The 24833-nt window shown below is 38.3% G+C and overlaps 1 protein-coding gene and 1 long non-coding RNA gene across 3 annotated transcripts in view; one reads left to right on the top strand and one right to left on the bottom strand.

Moving 5' to 3' along the window:
• Cabcoco1 (ciliary associated calcium binding coiled-coil 1) overlaps positions 1-24833 on the top strand; it is a 179095-nt gene that overhangs the window by 147339 nt on the left and 6923 nt on the right. The gene's annotated exons all lie outside the window — the stretch shown is intronic.
• LOC141424622 (uncharacterized) lies at positions 1709-23322 on the bottom strand. Its single transcript, XR_012449496.1, has 6 exons — positions 23148-23322; positions 21043-21107; positions 15096-15182; positions 5946-6030; positions 4141-4324; positions 1709-1846 (listed from the first exon to the last, which is right to left on the bottom strand). It is a non-coding gene; the product is annotated as an uncharacterized lncRNA (long non-coding RNA).

The raw sequence follows: 24833 nt of genomic DNA on the forward strand, positions 1-24833 counted from the left end.
GGGGGTAGAGGGGAAGTGGGAGTGCAAGACTGAAAAGAAAAGGAACAGTGAGGCCTGTAAAATCACCTCCAAAGTGGTCTAGGCAGGGACCCTGGGGAAAAGCCACAAAAAGGCTTTTAGCCAGGCTCACCCCCACCAGGGATCAAAATCCCTAATCTGAAACACCCTATACTTGGCATTGTATCTATAATAGAAGCTCAACAGACCTTCTTATTGGTCCATGACCGACAGACCTGACATTAGGAAACAGGATGCTCCCACTGGATCATGGAAAACCTCACAAGCTCTTGACACGGCAGTCCTCTGTTAGTACTGAAGCATCTGGCAAACCAAATGTATTCTCAGAGGTGATTGATAGATCCACAAAGGCAATTTTGAGGAGCAGATGCCCCATGCCTGGGTCTGTAGTTGAGCCACTGAAATAGGTGTCTAAGTGGGAAAAGTTGGGCAATCTGACTCACCAGACTTCTAAAATAATGATTATCAAGATATGATCAATGAGATCCATTGATCAGCTGCCATGTGAATGGATGAAAAAATTATCTTGAATTAATTTGCAGAACTGAGAACTATTAAGTGAGCAATTAGAAGGTCACTAAATTTTAGTCTTCATAAATTCCAGTTAGCATGTTGCTAGTTTATTGAGGACACTAAATCATTACTCTGCCAACAATTCTGGCTCCCACACAATGCTTGGCAATGTTGCAAGTTTCAATACAAGCTTATGCACACAGCTGGAATTCCCACAAGTTTCAGGAAGGGTCCATTTTTGTCAACACATTATCAGTGTGGTCTTCGTTGGTTAGTTGTGGTCTTCAAACTGCTGCTTTTCAATTTTAATTATGCACTACTGTATAATTATTCATTTAGTTTGTTGTTTGATGAATTCTACTGTGCACATGGTACATATAGGCATCAACAATATATTTGGGTCTGTATAAGACTTTAAAGCATGTAAATATTTGGGGTTTTAATGTATAGCATCAGACCATTATTTCCAAAAGCCGATTTCATACATACATATAAACATGTATTCAATATATTTATATTACTCCCAAATACATATGCATTTTTGTAAATATGTATATTTATATTAAATTTGCTTATACTATAATATTTTGTTGGTAATAAACATTTATATTCTTTATATAACTTCCAACATATTATCAAGTTAGTAGTGCAATACAATTATTGGGTTATTTTTATAGGTGTAAGGCATTGTTTTACAATTAAAAAATTACATGTATATGCCTCTAGACTTCTCTTTTAAGATAAACAGATGCTTTTATAGGTTGTAAGCAATAAATTAGATACATTTTCTTATTTTGTTCTCTAGACTAAGACAGGCTATGCCTCACATTTGCAGGTTTGTTTTTTCCAGGGATCAGTACCTGAGAGATCTGAGTATCTGACACTCTGAACTTGTATCCAACCAGAGTATAACAAAAGTTGTTGGGTCAAGATGTACAACAAAGTCAAGCAGTTAAGAACAAGAGTCAGTTCAAGTCTTGATCATGCATACTAGTGATATGACTACAAGAAACCTTTTCAACCTCTTTGAGGTTCAACTTCCTCATACATAAATTGAGGATGTATATCTACCTTTCAACATTGTTATCATATTAAATGAGATAAATATGTGCTTAAGAACTCATTTCTGAGGTTATTATTATTTTATCAGCCAGGATGGGCTAGTTTATGCTGCCATAATAAATAATGCAAAAACTCAGTGGTTTCCAACAAGAAAGATTTATTTCTTGAGGCCACTACATGTCCTTTTCAGGCCAGCTGTGACTTTGTTCCAAGAGACTTGGCTGTTGGACACAAGATGGAATATTGCTGACTCCTGCAGCAGAAGAAAAAGAGACATGCAAATTCTGAAAGTTTGTGCCCAGGAATTATACATCACTGTTGTACATTCTTTATTAGCTAAAGCAAATTATATGGCTACTCATGAGTTTAACAAGGTGAAAACCTATATCTGCCCTGAAGAAAAAAGTACAAGAAAAATTGAATACTTGATAAACAGTAATACTATCAACCATGTTATTACTAACTTGGAGATAAAATAAGACAGACAGTCTATCAATGATTCATCTGAGCTTTATCCACAGAACCATGAAGGGAAGAATGGTGTCTGGACTTGCTTACTGAGGATGTCATCTTTGGTCCCATTTTCTTTAGTCCAGTTGCTGACCCATCTAAACTAGTTAGGTCTAAATTCCCTGACAGAACAACCCAACCTACATGTAAGAATAGCCTCTAAATAAAGCCAGGCATGATGGTTCACACCTGTAATCCCAGCACTTAGGAAGAAGGCAGGAGGATCACAAGTTTGAGGCCCACTGGGCTACATAGCAAGACCCAGTCTCAAAAAACCAAATAAGTATATAAGTAAATAGTATCTACCACATTTAAGGCAGCTGTCCTTTCTTCTCCCTTATGTACAGGTCCAAGTATGAAACATTGGTAGATATCATTTTATAAGTACTCAGAGCATTGAATCCAGGTTGTCCTCCTTGCCATGACTTCATTCTTAGGCAGATTCTCCCAATGGCCAAGCTACTCCAGTCTCTCAACAAATACTAAATGCTCTGCAGTACCCATCCTACATTGGTCTTCCCCACTCCCTTTCTTTCTTCCCTGGAAGTAGCAGGTCTTGCTAAACTATAAATGTCTCTAAGGAAAAAATAACTAAGTGATACCTAGTGGGGATACATTTGAAAAGTGAATTCAGCTTCCTGAGGGCTGGACTAACATAGTAGAATAATTTCCACTCTCAGGAGTTTTGTTGCAACATCCACCAAGGACCTGCAGTAAGCCCAGCTGGGAGCTAGACCCTGACAAAGGAGTGCTCACTTCTCAATCAGTTCACACTCTGATAGCAAATACCCAGTAACCCAGGAGGATTCGTGGATGGAAAAGCTGGAGCTTACCACGTGGAACTAAAGGTCAGATGCATATATACAGAAAATAAAAACTTGAGCTAAGACACTTATCAAATGGAGGCACACCCGCCCATGATGACTCCTTGAATAGGCCACTCAGATGCAGACTGTCATTTAGAAACTGATAACTCAGGGCTCTAAGTTATCCTAAGCTTGGCTGGATGATGAGATTTTATAGATTAAATTCCCAAAACTTCACAAGCAGTCTTGGCAGGCATGGCAAACTGACTGAAGTGTCATCTGGACACTAAAGAGATCTAGTCTAGTCCTGACCCTAACTTTGGGAAGCCAAGATAATGTTGCTCCCTGTAAAAGATGAAATTGATGCTCAGTGAAACACAATACACACATGTAGTGTTTGAAGCTCTGGGATCATGCCTCCAAAATATATGAGTTTTCCCAAACCACTGCTGTATGGTTTGAATATGAAAGTACCTTCCCCAGGCTCATGCATTGAATGCTTGATGCCCTGCTGGTGACACTATTTGGGAGGTTCTGGAAACTTTATGAGGTGAACAGCTTCCTCCTCAACACATTCCTGTCATATGATGTTCTCTAAGCACTTGGGGACAAGCAACCATGGACTGAACCCTCTGAAACCATGAGCCCAAAGAAATTTTTCTTCCCTTAAGTTGTTTCTGTCATGTATCTGGTCACAGCATTGAAAAAAGTAACTAACATGCCCTCCATTTCTCTGCTGCCTTTGGAAATCATTCCATAGCTATGGGCTGCCTGCTGTATTACTTCATCAATTTTGTAATAAGTTACTCTTCTTAAATTTTAACTTAGCCTCTTTCTAAGCAAGAATAGCTTTGTACTCACAAGTCAATATGCTAGTTATTTTTTTTCTGTTATGTAGTAAGAGATGTAGCCATCAAAATATTTTAAAATGTTATTGTAAACCCCCCAATCATCTTGTGTTCTACCACTGAGGCCCATATTCTGCTCAGAGTACTAAACTATGACCTGTTGTTTCATAGAGTATGGCTCACTTGAGTCATTGTATGGGTAGGAATTTCTCTATCACTTCTTCCATCCTTCCTTTATCATAATTCACACTCAAAGTAGAGTCTAATTGTTGCTCAGAGCTGCTTCAGAGAATTATTTAGCTCATCTGAACACCCACACTTAGGCTGCAAGACTCCCGACATTATCAGTCCATCTTACTACAAAATTAATACTAGAAACTCACTTTTTCCACTTCTCTTGCAGCTAGGACACAGTCATTTAATTCAGATTCTGTTCATGTGATGACTGCACATGAAATTTTGAATTCAGTTGGTGGTTATGGAGTTCATCGGCAGAAGGTGGTAGACACATCCAGTCCCTCTTCTGAAGTCCATGGCGTTGTCTTCCAAATAGGTGTCCTTAGACAACTGCAATACAGGGAGATAAATACTCTAATTAGGTAATACACAGAGCACTTGCAGAGATTTTCAAGGGAAAGTCTCAGGGATGTTAATACTTGAGTTGGCTCATGAAAGATGGAGTTTCCCAAACACATAAGAAAGAAGGTAGCTCAATAAATGTTAGCTACAATTATAATCATTCTTTAGATTAGAATCAGACAGATCTAGATTCAAATCCTCATTTCTCATCTTGCCCCATTGATCTGCAAAGAATAAATTGATTTAAGTAAAGAACATACCAAAGTAATTGGCACACAGGTTCTTCATATATGCAGTCTCTTCTCACCCCTATTTTTTAATTGGAATGTACTTTTCTCTACTTTTATTCTAGAAAAATCCTACCTATTGTTCAAATTCTACTGGAATTGCTGTCTTTTCTGTGAAGCTGTTTACCGAAAAAGATACAATCTTGCTTCCTTTGAAACAGTTGGAGTTGATCTTGATCTCTCTTGTGCACTCTCTTAACTTTGCCATCCCATGATGCCTGGCTCCTAGATGGTACAGGTTTGCTGAATTAAATAAAATTTTCTCCATCTGACCTCTATCACCTAGTCTTAATGTCTGATCTCTTTTTTTAAAATTCTTGCTATCTGCCTTGCTAGCATTTGAATACTACAAGATTGTGACTTTTTGTAAAGCTTTGACTAATTCTTGACAAGTGTACCACTGTTATGTCTTTGATATTGAAAGACTACCTATTTCTCCACTCAACCAGTCCTCTCCTTAATTTCTCTCTTTCCTATACATGATACATATTTACTGATCTCCTTCTACATACCTTTATACAGCCAGAGGCTCTTGGTGTAGGTAATGAATGGACAAGGTGACATTCCAGTCTGGGATGATGGTCAATAAGAAAATACACAAACAGTAATAACTATACTGATGCTACAAAGGAAAAACACAGATAGGCTTCTCTTGGGTACAGCCTATTTCTTGTTCTGCCTCATCTAATTCCTCCTCTAATCTCATCCTCTCTATTCTTATCCCAATTTCTCTATGCCCACATTCTTTTACTTTAAGGCCTATTTAAACGATACATTTTCATGAGAATAAGACAAGTTAGAGAAGGAAGCGTGCACTAGGGTAGGCATACAGACAGACCTTTAAGCACATATTCTCTCTCCTACTATAAGTTCCTAAGAGCACAGCCTCAGTGTAGTTCATCTTAATGGTGCCAATGGCATCATTGGGTTGGGTGTGTACATCAAGTGGTAGAGTGCTTGCCTAGCATGCACAAGGCCCTGAGGCTCAATTCCTGCACTACAATAAGTCAATGAATAAACTGGAAAACAGAACAGTTGCTACATAGCATCATGCCTCATCCACCCCCTCATAGGAGATCCTGTTCTGTTTCTGCCTCTGTTCAGACAAATACACTTCCACAAAAGGTAAATAAACACTGCCAATCCACTGATGCCAAGGACTGGGACATTCTACATCACAATGCCTATAATAGCCAAAGCTGTGGCATGAGGACTCCAAAGACTGAGCATTTGTTCATATTGTTAATCCTGTTAGGATAGCCACACTAAATGGTTATCTTGATCATAAGCTGATGAATGACATGCTTCATTTCTAAACTCACCATATTTACCATGAATATAAAGTGCTGCTCACCAACAGGTCCTGAGGTTGTTTTTGGGAACCCTGGTTCAGATCAACACTAAGAGCTGTCAGCAAATAAACAGAAACTTACATTAGGCTAGGCTGTGCATGCATTTATTCCTCTGTTCACACAGTGCTTTCTAGTTTCTACCATATATTTGATTTTTTTTTTCATATATTTGGTTTTTATCTTAGGTGCCATGCATAAACAGTGCATGTGCACCACTGTGAGGGTGGTGAACACACGCCTCTGTTTGTTTGGGGAATGAAAGAGCTGTGGAGTTTTAATTATCCTGAGCTGGTGGAGATCAATTAAAAAAACAAACACATTAGTGGAAAAAAAAAAAAAAAAAAAAAAACAAGAGCTTTTTCACTGCCAGAGGATTAAAACTTGAAAACACAGGGCTTCAGAGCTGGGAGAAATGACAGCAATCAGGAAGGCCATGCCCTTCCTTGTGTTGAAGGGAAAGTTAAGCCCCAGAGAGGCAAAAAAAGACAGAGAGTGGCTAAGAGCTTGGTTCTACTGTCAGACAGCTGTGCTCAAATCCCAGGTCCACAGTGTACAAAGCAATCTTAGCACTATCATTCATCTTTTCTGGGCTTCAGGGTCCTCATCTGAAAAATGGGAACAAAAGTGTACAGTTGCAATGATTGAATGACATAATGGATTACATGTTCCTGATATCATAAACAAACACTAGTGATAAATTTTATCATTATGCTATTATTATCATTAACAGCAGCATCACTGTCTAAAGTTTACACAGCTTATTCTTTCAGTGTTTAATTTTTTTTGAGTTCTTCATATATTCTGGATATTAATCTCCTGTTAGATGAATAGCCGGCAAAGATTTTTTTCCCATTCTGTAGGCTGTGTCTTCACTTTGGTGATTGTTTCCTTTGCTGTGCAGAAGCTTTTTAATTTTATGCAATCCCAATTTATCAATTCTTAGTATTATTTCCTGAACTATTAGGTCCTATTCAGAAAGTCATTGCCTATGCCCATATCTTCAAGTGTTTTTCAAGTTTTCCTCTATTATGTTCAATGTTTGGGATATTAATATTAAGGTTTTTGACCCATTTTGTATTGTTTTTTGCACAGAGTGGGAGCTAAGGATCTACTTTCAGTCTTCCACAAGTGAATATCTAGTTTCCCCTGGTCCATTTATTTAAAAGGCTTTTTTCCAATGTATGTTTTCAGCACCTTTGCCAAGAACCAGGTGGCTGTAGCTTTGTGGGTTTATTTCTTGGCCCTCCATTTCATTTCATTGGTCTATGTGTGTGTCTTTGTGCCAGTGCCACATTGTTTTTGTTACTATGGCTCTGTAGTATAATTTGAAGTCAGGTTTGGTGATACCTCCAGCACTGCTCTTTCTGCTGAGGATGGCTTTGGCTACTTAGAGTCTTTTGTGCTTCCACATGAATTTTAAAGTCAATCTTTCTATTTCTGTGAAGAATGTCATTGGAATTTTGATGGGGACTGCACTGAATCTATAGATACCTTTTGGTAATATGGCCATTTTCACAATATTAATTCTGCCAACCCACAAAGACACACAGCTTATTTATGACTTGGCTCTTTCTTGAACCAATAGTCCCTTTCATGTGCCTGGATTTACTTTTATAGGTAATAATAACTATTTTATAACTCATCCTAGAATTCAAATAGCCCAAGTTAGTTTTCAGATATAATTTTACAGTACTTACTGTTTTAAGAACTTACTGAACCTTCCAATAATCACATACACTACACTGTTGCACTTCTGGAAGCACAGTTCACTTAGCATTCACATATTCTTGCCCTAAATGTGTAGTCAGTCAAGAACTATTAATCATTTACTTAGATACTTTACTGTAAGGCATACAGAATCTCTTAGTGTGTTTGACCAGAATTATTTTTGCTCTTCCCAAAGGCCCCAAATTAGCAAAACATGAAGTTTTTGTGGCTTTATCTAAATGGAAAATCCAGGATTCAGAAATGGTAATTCTAGAGTATGACATGCAAATGCAGAATTCATGGCTGTTTGTTTAAAATGTAGACCCTTATTTATACACAATGGAATTTTATTCAGCCACAAAGAAGAATGAAATTTTGCCATTTGCAGGTAAATGGAAGGACTAGAGGACATCATCTTAAGTGAAGTTAGCCAGGTTCAAAAAGCCAAAGCCTGAATGTTTTCTCTCATATGTGGAATGTAGACCCAATACAAATACAAGCAATATTGTGAAAAACAGGTCATACTAAGGGGAGGTCTCTAATGGTAGGTAAAAGAAGTTAAGAAGGTGAATATGGTTGATGTACTTTCTATATAAGAATGAATACAAAATTTTTAAACCTGTAGAAATCACCGTAAGAAGAAAACAAAAGTAGAAAGGAAAAAATATAGGGGATGAACTAATTCAGTTTATAAAACATATATACATGGAACTGTCAAAATGAAACTCCTTGTATAGCTATCTTAAATAAACAAAAATGTCCTTTTTTCAAAAACAGAGACCAGGAAGGTAAAACAGGTCCTGTCTGCGGGTTGGTGCCAGTGGGAAGGGGGGAATATAAGGAAAGGAGGGTGTAGAAGGTGAATATGATGGAAATATTATGTACTCATGTATGAAAATGGAAAAATGAGACCTGTTGAAACTATCCCAAGAATGTGGACAAGGAGGATAAAAGAGAATGATGAAGGGGGTGAACTCAACCATCATGTATTGTGAGAATTTTTGTAAATTCCACAGTGTACCCCCAGTACAACAATAATACGATAATAAAATTTTTAAGGTAAATAATAAACAAAATGTAGGCCCTTTTCCTTGACAACTTTTGCTAGGATTAGAAGATTGACCATCCTCAGATGAGGTTACACACACACCACTGTGATGTCATAAGTAAGATGCCAGAGAAAAGATTAATGCATTTTTGCTGAGTGACTGGAAGCCTTTGACTCCAGCACAGCTTGCTGTCTGAAAAGGCAGGACTCCAGAGAAGGGAAACACTAGGAATTTAAATGATGAGTAAGAAGCACTCAAGAGATACAAAGGCTCTACTCAGACCACATTCTGGAGTAGTGGAAGTTAAGACTAGAAAGACCATATGATCCTTTAAAATTATATTGTTCATTTAGGGGCATATTTAAGTTTTGAAGGTCCCAAAGTGTATATAACTGGGAGGAGGGTGTTTTATGTAGAAGAATACAAAATTATTATGAGTGAAAATTGATGGGGCCCCTCACAAGGAAATCGCTCTGGGAAGCCAGAGTCCCTGAAGCTTAAGTTTTAATAACTTTGTGGTAAATTCACTCTTTGGTGCTAGAAAATGTGCAGACCTTTTCCACATAGGTCAAGTTTAGCAAATTAAGAGCCTCAGTTAGAAAGGAATTCTGTATTAACCTGGGTTGACCATTTATAGCTGTCTTAGCCTGTCTAATTCTTAGTTTCCCCAGCTATAAAAGAGAAAAATTAAATACCCACTAGGTGGTCATATAAATTTTTTAATCCAAGTAAAGCACATACATAGGTAACATGGGAAGCACTCAAAATATAATACTGTTGTTTCTATTTCCTGTATTACGTCATTTAATTAGCACCTTAACCTTTTGAATATCAGTTCCAAAAATGTGTTCTTATCCCCTTTAGTGTCAACTCTTAATTATTTGGAAATTATGATTCTTTAAGTCTATGTACATATTAGTCCATTTTCTGTTAATATTAAAAAAAATACCTGAGACGAGGTAACTTTATAAAGAAAATAGGTTTACTGTGATCACAATTCTGGAAGATCAAGAATATGGAACCAGTACCAGATGGCTCACCAGAGGACCATATGGCAGATGGTATCACAGCAATAGGAGCACATTTAGGAGAAAGAGAACAAACAGGAAGTCAGAGAGGGGGTTGGACTTGATATCGTAATAGCTCACCCTAATGAGAAATCACTCCAGGAGGCTAGCAATCCCTTGAGAGAATAACGCCCTCATGACACTAGGATCTGCATCTTCAAGGTCCAGCACCTCAACACCACCACTCGAAGGACCAAGCCTCCAACACATGAATCCTCACGGGATGTCCCCCTAAAAGGCTTATGTGTTGAAGGCTTGGTTTCAGCTGGTGCTGACACTGAAAGGTGACTGGATCATGAGGGCTTAAGCTAATCAAAGGATTAATCCTTTGATGGACTCATACTTGCATGGATTATTGGGAGGTGGTGGAAACTGTAGAATCTGGGACCCGATTGGAGAAAGCAGGTCACTGGGGATGTGACTCTGAAGGGTATATCTTGTCCCCAGCCTCTTTCTCTCTCCATCTTTCTGCTTTCTGGCTGCCATGAGTTGAGCAGCCTTCTCTGTCACAAGTTCTTGCTGCCAGGATATTCTGCCTTGACTCAGGCCCAAAACAATGGATCCAGTCAACCTTGGACTTAAATCTCTGTAACTTGAACATAACTAAATGCCCCTTCCCTTGTTTTCTCAGGTACTTTGTCACAGTAACTAAAAGCGACTAACACAGGAGATAAGCCATATCCACACCGTTATAATGTCTATTATTTCCCTTTTCTAATTCCTAATTTTCTAATTCCTTGGCCTCTTGCATGTTTTACCTCAGAATGAGTATGGAACAAGACAAGAACTAAAACTCAAATCAATTTGTTGACTCATTTGCTCCCCTTTGCCAAGGTCAGCATTCTATAGCAGCTGTTGCAGCTAAGTAATAGCTATGGACAGTGGAAGTAGTAGCAGGAGGTTGGTAGTGGACTTGCCACTAACTATTTGAGATAACTTGAAGATAGATTTTGATCTCGTTACCTCCTCCATCAGATTAAGAAGATGAAACATGAGTTTAAGGCCTTGTCCAACTCTATGAATTCTCTTGAAAATCGAGATGACAACTTTGATTTTAGAAACAAGGGGTGAGATGTAATCTCAGCTACTCAGGAAACAAAGATCAGAAGGATCATGGTTCAAGTCCAGCCAATGCAAAAAGTTAGTGGGACCCCATTTCAACAAACAAGCTGGGCATGGTGATGAATCCAGGAAATGCCATATATGCAGAAGACACAAGTAGGAGAATGGCAGTCCAAGGCTGCCCCCAAGACAAAAGTGTAAGATACTATCCAAAATGATGACTAAAGCAAAAAGCACTAGGGTCAGAGCTCAAGTGGTAAAGCATCTGCCTAACAAGTTCCAGACCCTGGGTTGTGAAGAGAAAGTCTTTATTTCCTGGGAGTGATGGTTTCCCATTTCTGACTCTGTAGGCAGGGGCAAGCCTCGGCTTTGCGATCAGATATGTAGTACGTACTTGAATTCAGGTTCTACTTACTACTGATGGATGTTGAGCAAGGTAGTTTTATGAGCCAATAATCAAACCTAACTCATAGGGTTACTGTGAGGAGTAAGGAAAATATGTATATGAAACACATAGAATGGGAGGTTGTATATGATTAATTCATACTAGGGATTGAGCCTAATAAAATTATGTAGCTAAATAAAATTATTTACATTATTACATATTATATAAAATAAAAATTATATTATTTTCTAAAACTGTGAGTGTCCTTAATCATACATATTGTCATCCCCTTTCAACAACTGTCAGATTGAAAATTTCAACCAAACTGTTTCGAAAAGAATTAACAGGCAGTTAATTCTATCTAGTAGCCCTAAAATAAGTGCAAGGTATTCCATCTCAAAGTAAAAGGGTAGGAGCAGAGCCAAATGCCTCAGGGAACTTCAGAGGACATAAGATGAAGATTTTATGTGCCACGACCCGTTCTGCCCACCTAGCACTCTATAATGAGAAGGGGTTTGAGGCCATAAGCAGGCATAGCAGGAAGAGGTATGTGATCTTTTAGTAATATATGCCTTGGACAAAGACAGGGGATTCTGTGACATAAACTACATATCTGCTGTCTCTGAATTTTTCCTCTCATGGCAACACAGATCATTTTTCCAGTCTCTCCCATGTGATACAAGGTCATTATTTTAGGTAAAGCATAATCTCAGTTTTCAAAACTAAGAAAATCTTATAGTCTGTGTGAAATTAAATAAATATTTATTCATGATAAATCTATCAAGAAATTGCCCTAAACAGAAATGGAACTTTTAAGTTATACCCTATTTATCTTCCTATTGCTTTATACCATACTATTGGGTACTATCCAATTTCTGTTTAATCACTACAGTTCTCAGCAAAGTATTAATGTTAATTCTCTATAGAGGCAGGAAAAAAAAACACTCTTGGTTTACAGATTCCTAATTTAACATTTCAAAACATATCATGTTCATTTCTAGCTCTATACTATTTACCTAACATTTGGCACCAGCCTTAGTATATTAAAAGTGCTCAACAAATTAATGAATTAATGAGATTAATAAATTAATAAGATTTATTTTGTGCCATATCCCCATTAAGATATGACAGATACAGTATTTTCCTTTTTATTTCCTCCCTCACTCCCGTTCCCTAAAGCGATTGATATATTATCTAATAAGAGTTGTATAAATATTTGTTAAATTAATGAAGAATTAATAACAGTAATACTAACCTTCACAGCCTATAATTTTTTCTGCTATCTATTAGGACCTCTTCCTACATAAATCTTTCCCATCAGTGCACTATAGTACTTTAAAATTTTCTATTTGAAGAGCTCACCAGAGACTATTCCCCATAAAAAAGAATGGTCCTCTATAATAACTTATTATTTACTAATTTCAAAAGAAGTGCTGTTTGCTAAATTTCCCAACCTGCTTCCTCATTGTTTTTCATTTTTGTTGCTACTATCTGCTCTGTTCTGCTCCCAAAGCACCCACTCATTTTTGGGAAACCACAGGTAGCCATTGAGAGCCAAAGCTTCTTCTCACTGAAACACTTTCCTTGTGAAACAAATTTTCTCTTCCCCACTGTCCCACTAAAACAAGTCTCCCCTGGACTTCCTTTCCAACTGAAGGAATTTCCATTTACCACATTCATTAAATGTCTTTATAGGTCAGTGACAAATGCCTGACTTTGAACACTCAGTCAATACATGCTATGTTTCTATCATATGATGGTTAAATTTAATTTAAGACAAAGAGATTTCTTCACACTCTTACTCCACTTTGCTTCCATTTCCAAGGCACTTTGTGCTTGTGAAGAAACCAAATGTGCTCTCTGCAGGCAGACAGATGCTGGTGTTTTATTCTCCAGGAGCCTACCTACTTATTACCTACCTTCTCAGCTTCTTCATCTAATCTTTTGTCCCCTATGCAGACACTGCCTTCTTATTCAGTTTAAATTTATTTTGTCTTATTTTATTTCCTTCAACTCCATAAGCCATCTCAAATCTACATCAAATATAATGGTAAATATAATTCAGTGAATATTATATATATAGAGATGTATGTATAAATCAATATGTGGAGCAAAATATAAACCCTGGCCTAGACATACCTCCTGCACTCCAGAAGCTTAGAGTCTTCCTAGAAAAATAAGAGGAACATGCAAGATGGTTTAGTGGCAGAGAGCAATGGGTTTTTAGAAGGTTGTATTTGAAATTATATTTAAAATCATTCAGAAGAGATTCTGTGTTCTACATACAGTCACCCTAGTAGTTAATGACAAAGTTGAAACAGATTCTCAGATCTCCTGTCTCCAAACCTCATGCTTGTTTCCTGTTTTAGTATGTCACTCATACCCAGGATAAAGGCAAATGTGTGCCACAGCCCATCCAGCAACTCACTCAACAGACTTGTAATCATTTGTCTTCATAGACCAAACACCTCTCAAAGTCATGCAAACAAACACCTGCTCTTAACCATAAAGTCTGTTTTCTGAATCCAATGGAAATTGTTTCTATATTGGCTGAAAGACTTTCTAGCTTTCTTCTACATCTATTAAATTTAATCCTTTTAAAATACTCAGCCCTTTCCAAGAAGTATTTGAAGCAGCTCATGGGAGGAGAAGGAAAATTAATCAAATAAAAATAAAAAGTAGAATACAGTCTGCAATGCAAATAAAAATAAGGGGCAAGAGTTGCTGGGGTTCGCATATTAAACATGGCTTTGAGCTTCCTGGAGGGTCTATCAAAAAAGGAAATACAACTAGTAATATGGTTCTCTATGGCTGAGATGCAGAATCATGTTTTCTTAGAAAATACATTTTTTTGTTAAATTCTAAAGTAAGTCTCTCACAAGGAACAATCTATGAGGCTAAAATGTACAATACTTTTTTGTGGAAGTTGATAAATGACCTGATTATTTTTATTAATACTACAGGGTAAATGCATTGTAAAAATTTCATAGATGCATACAATGTACTCTGAACAAGTTCACCCCCTCCATTATATTCCTTGAGGTCCCTCCCTCTTCCACCCTTTCTCAAAGTGTTTGGTGGGTTTCATTATGCTATCTTCATGCATATACATGTAAAATACTTCTAACATCTAAACCTCTCAGTACTCTCACTTATCCCCCCTCCTCTCTCCCAGTGATTTCACCTACCTCTTGTAGCTCCAGTTTTATATTCAGTTCCATTTTCATTATTATTACTGTCATTTTAGACCTAGATTCCACATATGAGCAAAAATGTGAGATGTTTGACTTTTTGAACATTGTTTATTTCACTCAAAATGATGGTCTCCATTTCCATCCAGTTTCCTTCAAATGACATAATTTTATTCTTTATGACTGAATAATACTCCATTGTATATGTATACCACATTTTCTTTATCCATTGATCAGTTGTTAGGCACCTAGACTGATCCCCCAGTTTAGCTATTGTACATCGCAATGCAATGAAAATGGGTGTGCAGGTGCCTCTCTTGTGTGTTGATTTATGCTTTTTCAGATGTATGTATATGCATGATTTATACTTCTTCAGGTCATAAGGTAGGTCTATTTTTAGCTTTTTGCTGAACCTCCGTACTGATTTCCACAATGGTTGCATTCATTTATATTCCTACAAACAGTATAATACACAATAGTTTCCATAATAATTCTCAGCTTAACCAGTAGCAAAATTCACACTTTTAAAAGCAATTCTAGCAAAGAAACCAATATTTGTCATAAATGACATGAGAAGGACCCCGTAAGAGATCCAGCAACCAACTTGATCAATGGAAAAAAACATAAGTAATCTAGATAAATAGACAAATGATAGGAACCTTAAAATATCTTCTGTTTTTCTCTCTTCTGGGCACTTGACAGGTTGTAGTAATTTCAAGACTTTAGCTACAGCAGGAGCAGTTATCCTAAAGATAATTAATTGAATGCAAAGTTAAAACCTTGACAACATATAAACAGATATTAAATTTGACATTGCTTCTTGCAAACTATTGAGCCTAACCAATATTCATCCCAAGGTGGAAGGCCTCCACCCACCAGCTGGCTAATCTCCCTCATTGGGAAGAAGGTTTAAAAACTTTGAGTTACTTTATAAGGAGCCCCTAAGACTCCCTCTGTAATGGGAGTTAGCCAACTCACGAAGTTGTCAGTGGAGGGTGATTGCAATAGCATATGCATAGTTAGCACCCAGTTGATTCTCAATGAAATGTTTGCTGCATACAAGAATGAATTTCATTTGGTGACCGGGCATAATGGTTCATGTCTGTAATCCCAGCACTTGGCAGGCTAAAGCAGTAGAATAATGAGTTCATGGCTAGCCTGAGCTATACAGCATGACCTGTCTCAAAATAAGACATTTTTTTCAATTGATATTATGGATTCCCATCGAATAATGGAGATTCAGCATTCTCAAAAGACTTCACAAGTCTTTAAAAGACTGTTTTCTTTCTTTTAACTTATGGTTGGGTCCTATTTCCAATTACTCAAAACAAGGGTTGGCAAACTACAGCCCTGCAGCCAAATCCAGCAGGCTGCCTGATTTTGTAAATAAATTTTTATAGGAAGCAGTCATACCCATTCATTGTCATGTTATCTATAGTTGCTGTCCTGACATAACAGCAGTGTTGATGAGTTATAACAGAGCTCATATGGCCTATAAACCCTAAAATACTGACAAGCCAGCCCTTTACAAAAAGTTTGCTGCCCTTTGAATAGAGCATGTGTCTTCCTAGATGTGAAATACCATCTCACATTCAATACATTCCAAACTAAGATTTCATCTGCATGTGGGTGTGCATGCCCATGCATGCAACACATGGATCCTCCACCCCTGTCTTTCCCTTCTCCACTTTACCATGCATTGGATCTCCACTGTTGATGTTCTTTTTGCCTGACTCCACTGAAGTCATCAAATTCTACCATCTTTCTTTTCCTTTAAAAACTCTCACAGCTTTTCCATTCTACTTGCATGGTAGACCTGGCTCCAGTTAGCTCCCCTGCCTCTGCTGACATACTCTTTCAATCCATCCTCTATGTCACTTTTGCAACCCCATTCAAGAACCAATTTGCCTTCTTCACTACATCCAAACCCTTTGCCTAGAGTCTACTGTGTCTAGCTCCAGGTCCATGTTTCCATGGTAAATTCCACACTTCCCATTCTACACTGAGCACCTGGTCTGGCCCATCTCTTTTAGCACCCATCTTGATAAATCCTACCTCTGTTGTTCCCTCCCACCATGGCTTCTGCTGTGGATTGAATGGTATCTTCCAAAAACTCCTATGTTAAAGTCTGAACTACGAATACCTCTGAATATGATTTCATTTAACCAATAGGGTTGTTACAGATCTAATTGGTTAAGATGACATTCATATGAAAGCAGGATGAGCCTTACAGAGTGTCCTTATAAAAAGGAACATTCAAGCAGGATGTGATGTCTCATGTCTATAATCCTAGCTTGTGGAGGCCTGAGGCAAGAGGATCTTGAGTTCAAAGTCAGCCTGGGATATACACCAAGACCTTGTCTCAAAGTGGGGGAGAGGGGAAGGCACTTGGAACCACAGACACAAGGAGAAGATCATGTGATCATCGAAGCAAACTTTTAGAAAATACATTTACAAGCAAGGAACACCAAAGATGGCCAGCAAATCACCAGCAGCTAGGAGAGAGGTGTGGAACAGATTGTCTCTCAGCCTTTACAACAGGCCAACCTGGCTGGCACCTTGACCTCAGACTTCTGGCTTCCAAAACTAGGAACAATAAATGCCCATTCTATAAGGCACTCAGTCCATTGTACTCTGTTACAGTAGACCTGGAAACTAACACATCTTCCTCTGTGTCCCAAGCTCAGAGGGCTTTCTGGAAGTAATAGCTCTGAAGGCTGTGGAAGATATGCCCATGCAGAGGGAGAAAAGAAGACAGCTGTGAACAAAAGTTAGGGAACCCAGGGAACTGGCCTGGTCATCCCTTCCAACAGAGCCAAACCTGCTTCTTTACAAGCCTGCAGGCATCCCTGACTTCAGAGGGAGGAGGGTGAAAGTGAGAGAAGCCACGATAAGAAAAGAGACTCTGGGGATCTGTCTTCAGTGAGTTGCTTCTGGACATCATTCTCCTCCTCACTAAAGGTTAAGTCACAGCTTTTGTAAAGGGCGCTGTTCTGAGCCAAACCAATTCCCTTCAGGACTCTACTACCACACCCTCCCCCTGCTTCTGTCCTGGAAGTCTCACCATCTATCTGAGAGTCCACAGTCCTTGAACAGAGGCTGCCTGCAAGAGGCTGCCAAGACCTGAGTGCCGTCCAGGAACTCCACGGAGCTAAACTGGGATCTATCAGATCATGAAGGAGACTGCTTTCAGGAATGTGACACAGGGGACTCATGACAGACAGAGTAGAGCTCCGTGACTGTGTCGCTCCGACATGCAAGTCCACATGACTCTGCCCAGTTGTCAGCAAGAAAAGGAAAAGCCCTCCAAGTCACTGGACTCCCAGAGGCCAAAGTCCAAGCCAGCCTTTCTGCTACCAGGTCATAGATTGTGCATCTGTGAGCTCATTGATCTCTTTCCCCAGAGATGTGGTAAATTTGAATGGCTTGGTAAACTTCTTATCCCAAGTGATAAGAATTAATATTTTCCTTGTCTCTCTCACCAGAGTGAGAACATGACTGTCCAGATGGAGGAAGACACAGGCCCAGTTCTATGGGTGTGTGTCCCATGCATGCATGGTTTAATACTTTGCTCCTGCCATCTTAAAAATTCTGTACTCTCTATACAAGAAAGAATATAGAATTTTTAAACTGGTTGAAATCATAAGAAGGGGACTAAGGTAGAAAGAAGAAAAAGAGAGACGATGAACCAGTTGGGGTCAAAATACATATATACATGGAAATGTCAGAAGGAATCTCCCTGTGTAGCTATCTTTATCTTAAACAAGCAAAAATGTCACTTTTTTCTTTTTTCTTCTACAAAATCAGAGAACAGGAGGGTGAAACAGGCCCTGCCTGGGTGGGGGCCCTGGGGGGCATTGGTATCAGTGGAGGGGGAGGTGGTGGGGAAAGGGTGTAAGAGGGTGATACTGTGCAAATTCTGTATACCCATGTATGTGAATGCAAAAATGATTCCTGTTGAAACTCTCCCAGGAATGGGGAAGCAGGTAATGAAGGAGAACGACAGAGGGGGTGAATTCAAGTAAGATATATTTGATACATTGTAAGAACTTTTGTAAACGCACCTCCACCCCCCAAAAAATCTTAATAGTTAACAAATAAGGGCTTTTCATGAAAACAGATCCTAGTATCTGCATGACTGTCTTTGGAGGAAAGGGGTGTGTGTGTGTGCGTAGCTGGGGAACAGGAAGTGGGATTGGTGATGAGTGATGAGAGGGACCAGCACAATTTCACGCTTGCAGTAGACAATGATGAGAACTGCAGTCAGTGCTCATTATTACAGTGGTTAAGTTCTACAAAGTCACCACAAAGACGGAATTACCAAATACTAAACGATTGTTCCTAGGGGAAATACAAGTTAGGTTCCTGCAAGCCTCTGGTCACAACAGTCTCATCAACTAATCAATATCCAACCTTCTTCACACTTATTTCTGTTTAAAGACATCTTATCTAATATATATTGTGTGTACATTAACATTAAACTCCCAGTCAAAAGAATTACTAAGCTCCAACATAAATGTTATGGCTGAGCAAAACTAAATTAACATGTATGCTCTCCATAAGGCACTCTACAACCTCTTCACCCTTAGAAGCACTAGAAATCACTTCAGCACTATGTTGGGAGGCCATTTTAAATAGTGAAACCACCAACAAAAGGCACAAAAATTGTGAAAAAACAAGGAACTAAACAAAACGTCAGAGGTCAATATGGGAAGCTGACCGGGAAGTAGTGAAGAGGTCTGGTAGAGATGAATCAGTTCAGATTGTAATACACATGTGTATGGAAGCAATGCTAGGAGTCTCTCTGTATATCTATCTTTATCCCAAACTAGCAAAAATGCTATGTCTTTCTTATTATCGCTTATGTCGTCTCTTCAACAAAATTGGAGAAGAGGGCAGAACAGATTTTGCCTGGAAGCGAGCAGGGTGTGGGGAGAGAGAGGAGGTAGCGGGAAGGGGGGAGATATGGCCCAAACAATATACACATATGAATAAATGAGTAAAAAAAAAAAAAAAGGACATTCATTGGCTTGGTTAACCTCAGCTGAGAATGTGAATGTCAGATAATTCAAATGTTTCAACACTCTCCATATGTTCACCAATGGCTCTGAATTTGCCCCAAGTATTAGTTTGGGTTACAAATAAATTTTAGCCAACAGGTGAATTCACAAATGCAGAATCAGCATAATATGAGGTGGAGTGGATGGGTGTCAACTAAGATGAGGAACCTAGGACTCAACTTCTGCTCTATCACTGCTGTTTTCCTGTTTTAGGAATTGTTGTTTGACAGCTGCTTGGACCTGATGGGGGAACAGAGCTGTCTTCTACAATGACACCAGCACCACGTCCACAGTCACATTGTCTGGAGAAAACTTCTTCCTCTGACCAGGCCTCTAAGCCCTGGCTTTTCTACCTCCTTCCACCTTGCAGATTTTACCTCAGGAAAAAGAAAGATTCTGCGTGTCCATAACTCAAAACAATTTTCTCAAGTAATATTCCTCAGAATATTAATTTATGTCGAGGGTAATTTCCAGGTTAATAATAAAGTCATAATAATTATGGCCAACCCATGCAGGAATTATGAAGATGATGAAACAACAAAAGTTTTTCCTAGGTGTATGGGGCATACCTAATTCTTTTTAAGTGGCTAGAAAATTTTTTTATTATTAATGATTTTTCAGTCAAATATGTTTAAGAAATAACACACCTCGTAGAAAGGAACAAGGAAAATTAGCAGATGGAGGTTGTTAAGAAGTTTTGCATCTAGAAACCTTTAAACCCAGCTGGTTCAGAATGCAATGAAATATGAAAATGTTTCTCAAAACAATGCCTGTCACTATTCCCTGGAATGCCACGTTTTAGAAGACCCTGGTCCCAGTTGTTACCCCAAAAGTCAAGTGGAAGTGACATATTTTAATGTAACCTCTTTCATGCATATGAGAGAGCAGGTCTACTTTCTCTGCTTTGGACAACACCTGGCACAAAGTAGAGATTAATTGAATACTTGTGGAAAAATTAATAAATATTCATGTAACTCACAACTGGGAACTGGGGGTATCAGACTCTGCTGTAAAAGAAGCCAGCATATCAGCTGGTAGGTCTTCAGTCCTCACAGAGTTGAGGAAGGCTCCCATTCACCTACTAAAGGCCTCTTTGCCATTCAATATGGTGAGTTCCTATCAGAGTGGACCAGGAATATAATCTGGGTGCCACTATGGCTGCCTAGTTCACTAGGCCCCTTCCAGTATATCTATATTTCCAGAGGTACCTGTTTTCATGGCTTACACACACACACAAAGTTCTCTCACAGATGAGTAGTCAACAAACTCTAACTTCGATACTCAGGAAAGAATGAACTCCCTTCCTCGCTCCCAGCCAGCCCTTCTGGCCTTCTGAAGCAGGAGCATCAGGCACAGTGAGGCTGACTCCACTTTTCCCAGAGAAGGAGCCTTCCTGCCCAGAACCTTTAGCTCAGCTAAGTGGAGACACCTGGTGTTTGATGTTGCAACTTCAAGAACAATACAAAGAAAACTAAGCTCCTCCTGAAAATTGCATCACCACAAAGACCATTGTAGAAGAGAAAATGCAAATGGCAGTCCATCTTACCCCTAGGAGACTTGCTTCTCTCTATATATTTCTACCATTTGAATGGCTTTTCTCCATAGTCTTGCCTTTAAAACAAGAAAAGAAAAATTACCAGGCAGTCAAAATTTGCAAGAAGCCAGGAAATAGTTCCTGTTTCCCGTTGCTTCATTTTTGTCAGGTGTTAAATCAGAGTGCTAACTTTTTTTGCAATAACTGTTTGGTAATACTTAATACATAGCTGCAACAGCAAAGTTCCAAAAAAAAAATTTAAGCCTATACAAGGCCAAAGGAATATTAAAGTTTCACTAGAGAAGAAATATAGCCACTGCCAAGAACTGATTAGTCATAAAATCCGAGGCATTTATCATCATCCATCATTGCCTTTCTTTTAATGACTGAACCAAAAAGAGAGACATCAAAGTTTTCAAAATAAGGTTATAAAAACGTTGTGCGCAGATGAGGCTCCAAATATTTTGATAGAATCTGAACAAAAAAAATAGAAAAAAATCATTGAAACAAATCACAAAACATATGTTGTTATGTTTTGCTCTAAAAACCATGAAGTTTATCCAGAACCCTATTATGGTAACTGCGTAGCTTTTCATGCATTCCTAAATTACCATGTAATCTAAAACCTTGTTTTCAGCTGCCCTATATTGGAAAGTCCCTTAAAATAATCAGGATGATTACAGGCTAGTATTCAGAAAGAAACTTGCTTGTATTATTGTAAATGAAAGTGTTATTTACCAGGCAGTTTCCTTTAAAACAACAACCACCTTAGAAACATAGAAACACAATGTATTCAGGAAATACCTAAACCAGGACTGCAGTTTTAAGCTCTCTACATTTTCAAACACATGGATAGTTGGTATAAAAATATGTTCTTTTCCTGCAGGGACTTGACTGTAATTAGTGTGTGCCAAAACTCTCTCACAGAGATTTCATTGTCTTATCTACTTACATCATCTTAATGCGATTTTATTTTACTTTGTCAAAGTCATATTAATGTAAATGTGTTCTTGATAGCAAACAGAGTTCTTTTTTATGCAAAACAGGATTCAGCTGACTCTAATAAAACAGCTTGCAGTCTATTAGACTATAACAGTAATGTGCTTATTTGGTTTCTCAAATCAAGACTGTGTCAGAAAGCTATAGATGGAGATTTGTCTTGTTTTTCACAATAATTGCTAGGGTGGGGTTACATTATGATCCTTAAATGAATAGTATCGCTTAGAACAAACACTTCATATATCTTTTATCTTCCCCTACATACAGTTCTGAGTTTTCTTTGAAAATGCTCTGCTACTTTTCCACATAAGTCATCAGAATGTTTCCAAAGAATTTTAACTGCCAGATTAATTATATCTTGCAAACAAAGATAGATTGCTTACATTCTTTATTCAGAATTCCTGCCAGTATGGAGCAACTGGCAACAAATTAATTTCTTTTGCAACCATGCAAAATGTTTTGCTATGAAAAGCTCTGAAAGGTAAATGGATCCTTTTATAAAAAAAAAAAAATCTGGTTGCTCATTCTGAAAGGCTAATCTGTAAGCAAAGAACAGAGGATTAAATGAATTTGACTACTCCCCCCTCACCCTTTTTGTAGCGTCTAGGTTATAGCCCTCCGTTAATATATTCAGTTAATTAAGTATTGCTGTGACCTGGTGGCAATTTTTGAAATCCGGGGAATTTTTCCCTTTTTAAATTCTGCCTCCCCCACAGAGCAGAACATAATCTTCTCCCAGTCAGTCTATGTCAGCTGTGCTTCTACTACAAGCCTCTAAAATGTTTTAATAAATTTATCAACCAAAAAAATATTACAAGCATTTCATTTCCTTTGATTCAGACACACATACACACCAAAAAAAAAAAAAAAAAGACTGCCTTCACGGCAAATTCTTGCTGGTATGAATCACTCTAAGTAATATTTGCTTTAACTTTCGTGTGGTTCTACAAACAACCTTTATATGGCTGGACTTCAAAGCGAGGAGAAATAAAGGTTAGAATGTGATAGGAGTAATCTATTATTAGGCATGAAACATTAAACCACTTTTAGCTATAAGTCTTAAAACCTGAATAATCTCGGTTTTTAACGTACTGCATATTTATTGTGCTTTCACTTACCCAAGCATTTATCACAGAGGAGTGTTTGGAAGAGAAATATTTTCCATTGCACTATGTGCCACAATTTGGTTTAATTTTTCCTAATATTTAATTTAGAAATATGGTAATATTATAACAGGATTCTCATGTGTCCTAGCCAAAATGCTTCATGTTCCTCACTGAGTAAAATTAATCTGTTACCAGCTCACTGACCTGCAAGTCAGGTTTCAGTAAAGCAGGCACAGAGCAAGCAAGCAAGTGGGGAGGGCAGAGGAAGGGGGTGAATTAGGGGTGGGTAGGGAGATAAGATCTCTTTCTTTGACAAAGGCGAGGGGAAGCTTAGAGGAATGTCTCAACCAACCCATGCCATCAAATGACAGAAAGTAGGCTGAATGTGTATTTGAGCCGAGGAGTGTTTGAAAACATTTATTAGCTCCATCCATAACGACATTCACTGCAGGAATGTTAATTGTTAAAATCTGTACTGCAGTTATTTCTTTAAGCAGGGGGGCCTCATTGAGTGGAAATTCAGCTCCTTATTTCTCTTTTTTTCTCTACAGATATTTGCACTTAAAAAAAAAACTAATGTTATGAAATAAGTCAGATGTCAGATGGAGAGCTTTGTAGCACAAGGGAATGCAAAACAGTGTTAAGGGATATATGCATATGCAGGAACAAAAAAATAACATTGGTAACATTTTGTTCTTGATTAAATTTGTGCTCCTAATACAGTAGATTAAAAATAAGTCCAACTGTTAAACACATTAGTGTTCAGCCACTGCTGTTGTGCCAAAAAAGCAGCTATCACTCCAGACCCAGCCTCTCTCTGGTAGCCTTGAGGAGACAGAGGAAATCTGACCCCCAGGAAACCTGAGCCCCAAAGTCCATCAATGACCCTGCAGTGTGAGGATTCCTTATTTTCATCTGTTGATTAAATCCCAGAACCTTCTTAGTAGTTTCTCACACTGGGTCAAAACCGGGTGTCTCTCAGCAAGGCTGAAAGAGAATACTGGTTTAGAAAGATGAGGAACTACTAACAACCACAATCAAGGGCACTCTTTGAGGAGTATTAAATTAAGTTGTAGTTGATTGGGCAATTATTTATGAAACATATCTTTTAAGAAGATTGTTATAAACCATATCTTTTACTCCCTAGGAATTTTATAATTGAGGCTAAAGATACCATTGAATCCCAAAATATCATAACTCGATGACACGCCAGAGATCATGGCAACTCCTCTCATGGATGATGTCTAGTGAGGTTAAGGAATGGACTGGGCCAAGTTCATACATAGAAGGCTTGACCTCGCTAGACCTGGAACTCAGCCTTTGGTTTCTCCAACTCTGTCCATTGTGCGGAAACACATAACTCTTTCAGTTTATTTAAAAGAGAATACTGAAATTAAATTAATGGGTTGAAAAACAATATATTTTTCAGGTAATTATAGTAATGGTTCTTTACATAAACTATGTTTGTTCCTCCTGTATATTTTCTTCTAGCATGTGGGGTATGTGTGTGTGTGTGTGTGTGTGTGTGTGTGTGTGTGTTCTTTCTTCTTCACAAAAATCCTCCCCTCCCATTTTCCCTTGCCCTACCCCTAGCGTATTTTTCTGGTCTTTGGTCATTCTAGTTTAATAGGTTACCTGTTGCTGACGCACTTCTTTCACATAGAAGTAGAGCTCTGTGCTGTGACATGCTTTCTGGAA

The sequence above is a fragment of the Castor canadensis genome, chromosome 7 (genome assembly GCF_047511655.1).
Source record: "Castor canadensis chromosome 7, mCasCan1.hap1v2, whole genome shotgun sequence".
NCBI lineage: Eukaryota > Metazoa > Chordata > Mammalia > Rodentia > Castoridae > Castor > Castor canadensis.